Source organism: Chelon labrosus, assembly GCF_963514085.1.
Source record: "Chelon labrosus genome assembly, chromosome: 7".
NCBI lineage: Eukaryota > Metazoa > Chordata > Actinopteri > Mugiliformes > Mugilidae > Chelon > Chelon labrosus.
In genome coordinates this window covers 19645973-19657887 of record NC_140343.1, presented here as the reverse complement: position 1 = coordinate 19657887, position 11915 = coordinate 19645973, and positions in this window count along the sequence as shown.

The following is an 11915-nucleotide window of genomic DNA, read 5'->3' as shown; positions in this document are numbered from 1 at the left end:
ATCAACTCTATTTTGCTGTGAAATAAAAAGTTAACTTCATCTCAGTTTTGCCAAATGCTAATGTAAAATTCAGTAATGGATGACACACTGATTTTCTTTTTTTATAACCTTTCTTCCTGCCTTACTCTAAATCTTTTGGCTCTGGCTCAGAAAAGGACACCTGGTCATAAGGGGAAAGCCGCGCGGAGGACACCAGTACTCCAAACAGCCCCTCAGAAAAGGCTGGTGCAGAAATTTGCGGGGGCAGTCCATTGTTTCAGGATCTAACTGATAAGACACAAGCAGGAAATCCCACCATTGAAGCACAGAAGTTTGTTAGTCAGACTTACGGAAGTTTTAGAAGAAAAGGAGGGAATGGCAGATATGAATCTGTGAGGTATCGCAGTGATATCAGGCATGAATAAGTGAGGTGTCACAGTCTAGTAGTAAAATGCATACTGGTGCCCAGTATTAAACCTTTGGGCTGTGACACACTAAAGCCAACGGTCAGCCGTTTGGTTTCGGCCCAGTGCTAAGCATCTGTGACCCTAGATTTTACAGTGTCCTCCATAGTGTTGCCACTAGTCAGCGAGAAGAGAAATCCCTCTGATTTGTTGATCAGCTTAGCGAACTAGTGCATGAGAAAACATGTCAAGATTGCACACACAGACTGGTCTTCATCTGGAATGAATAAACTATAGATCAGCTGATCAATATGATTTGGGAGAGGCTGCTCTGTATAGCGGGTTGCAGCTAATCCTAGTTTAAGGCAAGCCATAGTTACATATTAATTTCAGTGAATCAAACACACATGGGCGTCAACTTGGAGTTGTAAATTGGATTATTACATTCAGGGTACTACACTGACAATAAGTTTCCCCGAGGGCTAACAGGTGCTCACTGCACTGAAAGTTATTTTCAGTTATGTCAGTGAATATCTTCTTGCTGACACAAGCATACTTTTACCGTCGAATATTGCCACACTTCATGTCTTGAGAATATTTTTTGTATGCAAAACTAGAACGTCTGGCTCAAAAAGAATAAACTGGATGGCATCCAGTTTAATCAGAAAATAACAAAGAGGAACATGGGCATGTAACCACTGTGTTTTGTGCAACAAGTCCCCTGTCAATATATGGTGCCTGCAAATTGCCCAACACCCTGCGGTTCCTTGCTGTGGTTGTAAATTTGATAAGCATGTCACTCTCCTTTAAATACTGTTTGCGGTAAATCTGGCAGTTTAAAATGAAAAAGTTCCTGTGTGTTTCTAGGCTTATGGTAAGAAGCAGAAAGACAAAAAGGCTGGTACATTGTGGCCAGTACCGAGATTCTTGGTCATTTCTCTGACAGGGAACATAATTTGTACAACAGTCCTTCCTTTCAAGATTTCCCAAAACCTAAAAGCTTGCTGCAAATACCCATTAAAGCTGCCTTCAGCTGATGCCTAATCACAAATGAATTTTGAGAAAAAAATGCATTTAACAACATTTCTCCAGGGCTTCTGTTAAATGACCTTCCATGACCACATCACAATGTCTTTTCTCAGCATCATGTGATGCTTCATGCTTTACCATGTGATGCTCGAGCTCCGACTTTCTTTCAGTAAGCGGCTGTGAAACAGAGATAGCATCAAGTCCTCACAAAAAATGATATATATATATAATGATGTATACCCAAACACATTCCCGTACCCACTAGACTCCCGCAACTTTGGGTGAGCTGAATACTCCCATTGTCGGAGTGTGTCCTTCTTTAGCTAATTTGATGTGACATTAGATCACGTCTTGATTTTCTTAAAGAGTAATTCATCCCAGAACAAGACAATATATTTCAAAACAAACTGCATAAATCAATGGACACCAAGTCTTTCTATTACTTGTAAAGTGGATGTTTAGCAGTTAACGGATGTGTTGGGGTGAAGAAGGAAAGCAACATGGGTGCAGCATATGGGTTATTTTTTCGGGTCACCACCACTTCCCATATTTGCTCAAGCTGCTCAGGAAACATGCACCCCTGTGAACACCCTGAGAGGTTTGAGGAGGGGTGCTGCTGTGGCCTGCCAGCTAGAAGCTCTGAGATACACAGACCGCAGAGGGAGCTGGCAGAGATGGTTGAGTGGGGATAAGTGCATGTGTGTCTGTTTGTGTGCATGTGCAGAAGGCTATTGATGGTTCGTGTGTGTTTGTGGGTATGGGTGTTGGGGGAGGTAAATTTTATCTAAGGTACACTGCACTTCCTCATGTGTTAAGGGTGAACCTTCTGTTCCCAGCACTGTGTGTCAGGTCATTAACAGGCTAGACTGAGTCCCAGGCAGGCAGGACTCGGGACTCCAGCAGATGGCTTCTATACATCGTTGTAAAAATAACAACTCTGAACAAACTTCACAGACAACTTTGTTTGATTTGTAACCTTTTATTGAGATTCCTCATCACATTTAAAGACATCAGAGATATGCAGAAAGAGTCAGATAAGAAGATAAATGCCACACATCACATCTACCCTTGAAATGCAGGCCAGGCACAACATTAAAACAACTGATGGGAGAAGTAAATAACATTGACCATCTTGTGACAATTCAGTGTTCTGCTGGTAGTTACTTAGACATGTACCACTCACATAGACCAGACCAGGCACCCATACCAAAAGCAGTCTGAAGAGGCACACACACAAAAACGCTTTAGGAACAACTCAGAAAACATGAAAAACAGCACAAGGTGTTGACTTGGCCTCCAAATTCACTAGATCCCAAACTGATCAAGTTTCTATAGGATGCACTGGAACAAGCCTGATCCACAGAGGCCCCTCCCCTCAACCCGTAGGTGAGTGTCCTGTGCCAGACACCATAGGACACCCTCAGAAGACCCATGTCCATTCTCTGATGAGTCACAACTCTCTTGGAGGCACAAGGGAGACCTAAACAATATTAGGCAGGTGGTCATCATGCTATGCCTATTAAGGATGCCCCAGGCCTTAGTCCAGGGTGGGGTGTCCTGGTAACACTCTGGGCTGTGTTAGGGTTAGGGGCAGAGTTACATGGACATGGACTCCTGTTGTTGTTCTGCATTAAGAGTCTTCTGAACTGTTCTTTGTCTGGGCCTTCACCTAGGACCAATCTGCCTTGCTAGACCCCACTAGGGGCATAAAGCCCCAGACAGCATAGCCCCTAGAATCCTTAAGGCCCTCGAACTCCTCCACCACGGCAAGGCGACGGTTCAAGGAGGAGTCATTCTAAAATGCTACTCAGAAATGTTTAATCAAAGTTTCAAGACCTTTGTATGTTTCAATCAGTCAATCAATCAATTAATCTTCATTTATAAAGCACTTTAAAAATAACAAGGTTGGCCAAAGCTCTGTACAGAGACATGAGAACATAAAAACACATAGAAAAATTACAAACAAGATGAAAATCATAAAACCAATCAAACAATATAAACAATAAGAACCAACATATCATGCTGAGTTAAAAGCCAAAGAGAAAAAATGTGTTTTAAGAGAGGATTTAAAATGAGGAAGACAGTCAACCTGTCTGATGTGCAAAGGCAAGTTGTTCCAATGTTTGGGGCCAGCAACTGCAAAGGAGTGGCCACCTCTCATCTTCCTCTTTGTCTTTGGGACAACCAACAATGACTGATCTGCCAACCTAAGAGAGCGTGAGGGAGTGCACGGCTGGAGCAATTCGGACAGATACTGAGGAGCAATGCCATGGATACATTTAAATACAAATAAAATAATTTTAAAATCAGTCCGGAAACGGACAGGGACCCAATGAATTTCCGCTAAAATTGGGGTAATGTGATCGTGCTTTTTGGTACCAATTAAAAGTCGAACAGCAGCATTTGGAAGAGTGCGTGAGACTTGTCTGACTTGTCATTGTTCACCTTTAGCTTGATGCCACATTGTTTGTGTCAGTTCTCAGCAGGGCACCATGGCAACCTTGTTTTAACAGGCCCATATATCTGAATGTGAAACATTATTTCTGACAGTATTCGCTCCCCAAAGGTGCGTGAAATAAACAACTGGTTTTCTAAATTCGGCCAGCAAAATACCAACAGACTAATCAACAGGCTGATGCTGAGTGTTAAAACATGATTAAAAAAACTACCTAGCTACAATGCATTTTAGATGTCCAGTGGGACCAGTTTCTTCCCTGAAGCATTTTCAAAGTCTTTCCGCTTTCGGAACATTCCATTGGGCAAGAGGGTATCACCTGTCGACTGATCAAATATTTAGCTGGTGCTGCAAGGCTGACAAAAGCAAGGTATTGAGTTCATTTTAATCTCCAATTTCCTTGGATCTGGCACGTAGATTGTGACGTTTACGCAGAGGAAACTGCGCCAAAGATGCCAATCATTCCATTTTAAACAATTGTTCGCTCCACTGTTACGGTTTACATGGACTTTTGAGACAAAGCACCTTCTCCCCGTAATTAAACCCAGTTGGTCACAGTACACTGTGCTTTTTCACAAACACTAAATTTTATATACTGAATTGCTCTCTGTATCCTAAGGTTGAATGGCTTTCCTGATTAAAAGATGGATAAGGTGGTTGACTGTTATTTCTTTCAGACCAGCTCACATCTTATCTTTCTGACTTTTTCTATGGAAGGTAATGAAAGACTCTGCACACGTTGGTCGTACTGAGACTACAGTAAATAAAGCGTGTATTCACTGACCTTTTTTAATTGATCTATATTTGAGTAAAACATGCTTATAATATGTACATACACAATATTGCCATATGTTTCAGCAGCTCATGTGATGTGTGCACTGGACTGTGCAACTGTTTTTCGTAGTCGGAGGAAACAGCTTGTACAATCCCTCAATCCCTTCACATATGGTATAAATAAAAAAAGGAAAGCATACATAACTAGCACTAAGAACCCGGAATGTGAATGCACACAGTCAGACACGCGAGCACCCTTGTGCGTCAAAGCTGAAATCATTTTATGAAATCAATCCTGCATGCAGGACGTACTGAGTATCTCTAAACTTAACCTTGCAGCCGAAGATAAGATAACCAGCGCCGTGGAAACTTCTCAGAGGCGGCCTGTGTTGTGTGAGAATGTCACAAATGACAGAGGAGTAGTTGGCGTGTCTGGTTGACTGTCACGTCAACAACTCTTTGAGGCTACACTGATGCACAGCAAAGCTTTTATCTCAAAGCTACATTCAAACTGATAACAGAGAGGCTAAGATTCTGGCACAGTTTACATCTCATATTAAAATGCATTCTGTTTCTGGGCACAATGTCGGAATAGGGATATTCAGTTCATAGGTTTTGTGTTTACACTTGGTGTATTAAAAAACCACATGTACTTGTTATCACGATTGTGCCCGTAGTTTTTATCCAACTTCAATATGCCATTTACTTAGGCTGGCCTGTATAATATGTAAACAAAACTGGTCCTGGGAAGCATTGGACCTTTTTCACACAAAGTATTTTGACTTGTAGAGAAAGCAAAGGTGAAATCTATGATGACCTAATTCACTTAAGTCTCCCACTAAACCATAACAGAAAACCAGAATGCGCAGATTAAGGTGAATTCCAAAGTGGACATTTTAATCCGGCTTTCCTCGTTTTGACAAGTCAGAATGTCTGCCGTGGAAAAGGTTTACTCTTCTGTTTGGTCAATGTTTCTATTTCCATTCCTGAGCTACAGTTACCTCTGCTGCCTGTTGCTTTTGTATTCTTGTGTGAGTTAGGAGGAAGAGGTGGAGTTTAGATAACCTTTCAAGCTTGTGGGACTCTTCAGAATGTGCTGAAATCTTAACTCAACATAAATATACCTACCTCCAAATGTTATCTGGCATTTACACCTTGCTTTATCGTGCACTTCCATATATCCAGTGAGTTATCCGGATACAGATGAAATGACTCCTCCTCCTCTCCTCACCTCTTTTCTGTCCCCATTCCTTCTTTTTTCTGCATCTCGACCTGGCCGGCCTCAAGTAGATGTAGGCCTCTGCACATGAGCTGGGTTCTGCTCAAGGTTTCTCCTGTCAAAAGGGAGTTTTTCCTTTCCACCATCACCTTCGGGCTTGCTATTGAGGTTTCAAGTTCTGGGTTCTGTAAAGGGTCTTGAGACATTTTTTATAAATAAAACTGAACAGAATTAAATTGAATTTGCTACACTTACGTTGATGTTACCACATTGTACATAAAGCACAAGACGTGATTATGTTTTAAGTAAAGAAAAGTGTTTGGTTACAATAGAGCACATTTGCTGTCTTGGTTACAATAACAAACAGATGATTAAAATCATGGAACATATAACTGCTGGTTAAAACATCACACAGCACTGACCATCAGTTTGAAACAGGAAACAAACAGTCTTCAACCCTCTTATAGTGCAGCGTTTACCCATCCATCCTTTTTCAAACCTTTGCAGCTTTATAACACAGGCTGTAGGCTACATAAAGATGGACAACATGCAGGTCCCCAGAAGTTGCAGCGGTGCTGCAATTTTCAATGAAAGTCTGCATAATGGTGAACAGCAGTTGTGGAATTATGAGGACCGAGGCTTTAAGCTCCTCCTTGTGCATGGCCTTAATAAAACGTGAAGCACACAACCAAACCATTGGAAAAACTTAGTTGATATGCTGATAGCTACCCAGACAAGTAGCATGTCTTAATCTATTTTCATCTAGAAAATGAAAAACATACAGTGACCATTTGAAACAGGCTTAGACCGTTGGCTGAGCTGTGTAAAGATCAGTGGGTTTGTGGTCACATTTGAGTTATGCAGGAGGCAGGACCTTTACACCTAATCTCCACCCACAGCCACTACTTTATGTTGCAAAAGAAATCCCAGTGCAATACGGCAGCACCCGTTTCTGCAATATTTAAGCCTCCCTTTGGAAAGAAGGTGTGACACCTCATTTATTTTTTATATGGTCTGTGCTCAAAGACAGCATCAGCTGACGTAGTCTGTAGGTTAATAGTTCAGCATGATATGTGAACAGCAATATTGTGCGATGTAGTAAATAGGGAGATATTTCATGCACAAATAAGGCAGTTTGCGGACTATAACAGAACATTTTAGCAACACGTTAGGATGCTTTGTCCTGATAGCAGGGTACCTTTAGTGGCTTACGTCAGGCAAAAACCACAGAGTAAAATAGGAGGCTGCCTCTGTAGTCCTCCCAGAATTGGAGAACGACAGTTAATAGCTCCAAACTGAAATTTATTGCATACCAGCAATATGAGTCAAAAAGATCAGAAAACCCTGTGGTTAAAAGCGAAAAAGCGAAACGATTGGACTGAGCGAAAATCAAAAATGCTTGTGTGTGCAGTGACAACAAATGGAGTCTTTTATAGATTTGGTTAATCCTCTAAAGACTGGTCATGGCCAGCTAATTTCAAATTAGCGCATTAGATAAACTAATTTCTAATTGTATGTCTGTGCACAGCAAAAAACATTTTGCTATTTCATTAGCCTGTAAGCCTATATAACTATTGCATATATAACAGTACATACAATAACAGTAGTTAACTTCATGGTTGACAAATTTGAGATGTGGGTTACTTACCCAGCCATGGTAGAGCAGTTCACTGTCAAGACCATAGACTGTTTATAAATATGAACAATGCATCCCCACTAGTTTTGCATTGGCCAAACTGACACTATTTTCCAGGGGAGTGGAACCATGCGGAGCTGCGTTATTGATGTCCCTCCCGCACTTCTGCCAAACTCACTAGCGTTTTCATTTGATTATCACTCTGCTCTACCTCCACCAGTTTCAAAGGTCACTGTTCGCAGGTGATGGTAAAATAGAGTGAAAGAATGGCGTCATGGTTAACAAGCGGCTGAAATGAGGTTCCTCTGAAGGGTGGCTGGGCTCAGCCTTAGAGATAGGGTGAGGAGCTCGGACATTCAGAGGAAGCTCGGAGTAGAACCGCTGCTCCTTTGCATCGAAAGGTCTGGTTTCCCTGGAAAGAGCTGGAATGTGTTGCAGGGGAGGGGGACATCTAGAGTTCCTTACTTAGCCTATTGCCATCACGATCCAACCTCGGTCCCATCCACTAACATGGAGGAGGTGACCTGTACTACAGCCAGATACCAGGGGGAGTTAGGGTTAAGGTTAGCTTCACCTATGAGGAGCTGTTCCGCCGTCCATCTTTATTCACAGTCCGTGGTCAAGACGCGGCCGTTGGTTTTTTCACAATAACCCAAGCCCGATGCAGGTTTGATTGGCCTTGGAGCTAGCTAGGCAGAACTCTGGCTCGTACAACACAAAACTCCTCTGTTAAATCACTTCAAGCTAAGTCTTGTTAATGACCATTCAGGACATAGTTACTGGCATCATCTTGTACTATGTCCGCTTGGTATACGCTTATATATATGTATATATATATATATATATATATGTATATATATATATATATATATATGCTTGGTTTCTCAAGTGTAAATGTACCAACCGGTAATCCTGGCGTTTCTTCCACCATTGTCAAAAACAAGCCAACACAAGCTGCCAGTCAGAGTTAACTAAAGTATTTCTGTGGATTGTTTTGCCTCCAGCTAAGCCCCACCCACTGAAAACGTCATTATGTTTACTAACACATAAGGGGTCTATACAATAGCACAAGTGTGAGAAATAATGATTGCAGCTATGCCCTGCTGCACAGCACCACTCAGGTAAACTGCACATTGTGTTTTTATGATTCTCGATATTCCACAGACAAGTGGTTGATTGACATTTTACTTGGCTCAGACCCGCTATGGCAGCTGGGCTGTATCATGGCACTGGGGACACAGGATGGTTCAGCTAAGTGATGATAGTGATGTTACATACCAGACATACCAGTATTTGTCTTGGGGCAGTTTTGCGTTGTTCTGCTTTTTTTTGGTCCAGAGGTGATGACTGCATTTGTCTTTAGTGGGGCACTTGCAGGGGATGCAGATGCAGCCAGCTGCTCAGGTTAACCTGAGGCTGTTTGCCTTGTCCCACTGTCATTTCATAATTGGTTGTTGACAGTTATACGTCTGTCCTCTCTGCACTTAACCCCAGAAAAGTCTTGCTGTCAACGTTGAGCTGTGAATAACAACATCATTTACATTTTTGGCAATTCATCTCTATTGCTGCAGTTTCAATTTATGTGTGTGAAGTGAGTTTTGTCAAAACACAGAATTGAAACGTCATTATGTTGAATTCTTATGCACACGTGTCTGGCGAAGAATACTGAGCCTTGAGCTATCTGCTCTACTTCTATGTGTCCTTTAAAGAGGAGAACGAAGTCAAGCTACTTTGGTGTGTAGCAAGCTTTTTGATAAATACACCATGACCTGGGTTAACCTCTTGATCAAGAACAGAACTATTCGGAGATATCTTTACCGAATGAAAAGTAATTACGTTTTCAAAGTCTGCCTTAAGTAGCCTATATCCGCATAAACTCTGTTTTCGAGGGTTAGTGCTCCAATCATTAAAACAGGATTTACTGTGGAGTCACGGAGTCTCATGCCTCAAAGTCAACGCCTAGTTTTGAAGAGTTATGTGTCAGTGTCTGACTGATTAACACACAGATGTGGATGAGGACTTTAGTTTGAGGCTATTTTGTGTTATTCCTGTCATATTGCATTGCTCACCTGCAGATCATTTTGAGGCTATAAGTGAATGTTTTTGAAACCTTTTGTGTTGTTATAAGTGGATTTGACATACATGGAGGCAGGCTGACCTCTTGGTACCTATTGTTATTTTAGGGATCAATGATTGAAGCTGTTTTAAAATGCAGCTTTATATAAAATCAGGCACTGTTTACATGTCTTTTGTTTTACTGTTTCCTTAGTTTTTTTTAATTTATTTTACCTTATTCATTAAATAATTCAAGTTAAACTAATTCTATTTATACTATTTATTTAGAAATCTATGATTTTTGTCAGTATAAGTTTGAGTGGAGGGACTGTACGTAAATGCCTTGAAAGGAGGGAAGTCTTTCAGCGCTCTCTACAAAGCATACCGTGTACATTGTCTTTATCTCTTTGCCTTGTGTAGTGCGCAACAAACATCCTGTTTCTGCTTTCATTATTTTGAGAATAAGGACATCAGTCTTCCTTCCCCTCCAATCTGAGCTGGTTACAGCTAAATAAACATCCATACGCACACATACACACATTCCCCAGTCTTGTGTGGCTGATCTTTCGGATGTCAGTGTAACAGACATCTATTCCAATGTTCATTTAGACCATAGCAAATCCTCTCCCTTGAATGAAAATAGTTTCATGTAAACGCCAACAGAAAGCACTGTTTCTGTCTATCTGTCCATAACATTTTTTCCAGGCTTTTTCCAGACATATATTTGAACATACCAGGAAAGCATATCTGTTACGAATAGTATTAAAGATGGCTTTACTTTATTAAATGCTTTACCAATCTGTGCCAGTTAGCTAGCAGACATAATATGAGGGGCACATAAATGGAATCGTTAGGTTAAATCTTTACAAAACATGACTGGGCTCAGTCATTTTATTGAAACGTTTGCCTTTCTTAACACACAAGTATTATTTTTAATACATAAAGCGCAAAACCTGAGCAACCTGGAGATGGGCTGTCAAACTGAATCAGCAGAATCTACCCAGAAATGCTTGCAAACCTCAGCCCTCACCTCTCTCCTGTAGTATTGTGCAACAGGCCAGTGTGTTACAACATTTCAAAAATGCGTTAAAGTTACTGTTCCGTAGGCATTTGTTAAGCTCATATTTCTTACAAGCTATGGCACATGGCACTTGGCACTGACGGGTGGAAGCGATGGCAAAAGCAAAGCAAGGATGGGTGGCAGTTAAACGCTAGAATTAAGTAGCATACCAGCATCTCGAAAATCAGAAATTTCCCACTTCCTCCTTGAAAACATGCAGCAGCTCTGAAAGTTGAAACTCCAGTGTCACTCAATGCCAACCTTTCTGAGAAGCAGATGCTCTGATGTCACTATGGCAGTGTCCGAGTAAGTACCTATTAATGAAAAGAACAGGTTATCGGAAACATGTGACGTTTGCCTTATGTTACTTGGCAGGCTATTGTGTGTTACAGCCTGACTAACTGATCCAGAATACAGTATTAAGTGTGACCAGCTCTCATGTCCACTGTATATGTTATTCTTTGATTTAACCATTTGAGTTCTTCAGTTATTCAAATACTGCTCTTGCCAGCCACCGTGTTTAACTTGGAAATTCTGGAAGTCTATATTCTAAACCATCACGTGTCCAACTTTTCAGTCAGTGCTCTTCAAAGAAACGTACCTAATGTTTGTGTCTATTTTGTTTTTGATTGTCCTTATTGATAAGGACAGCTGCGATCTCCTGTAGCAAGAGAGAAGCACATGAAGAGTGTGAGCTGCCGTTTTGAGTTGTTAGTTACATGAACATGGCGGCAGTGACCAGAAGAATAAGTCCCACACAGGTCACTACATTTTCCACAAGAAGAAAGTGATATTTAAGCCAAGTGATCCTTCCAGAGAAAACAAAAACAAGAGAGAAGAGGGACATTCCTACGATTGGGGAATGAAGCCTTGGCCAATTGTAGTCTGAGAATATGAGAATATGCCATTTGGATTTCATCATAGGGCATGTTTCAACCAATACAGAGAAGAAATACCTCTGCAGGCATTTGAATAGTCCTCCAACAATTCAGAGCATGTATTTTGTAAACACATTCAACTCTAAGCTGCTCAGATGATGCCGCTGTAACTTTTCTGTCCATCACAGCATAATACCCAAACTATTTGATTGGCAGAGCAATGCCACGTTCCTAATGCCACGACTACAGACGGACTTTGTATCAGAAAAAAATGTGTTGGAGTGGGGATTTTGGTCAGGCCAACTTCCAGGTTAATAAAGCCTACGCCATCTTTAATTTTCTATGGTTTTAACTAACTGCCCTAAGTCTGATGAACTAGGAAGACGTCGATTAAGCTGAGTCTAAACACATCTACACACTCTTGGA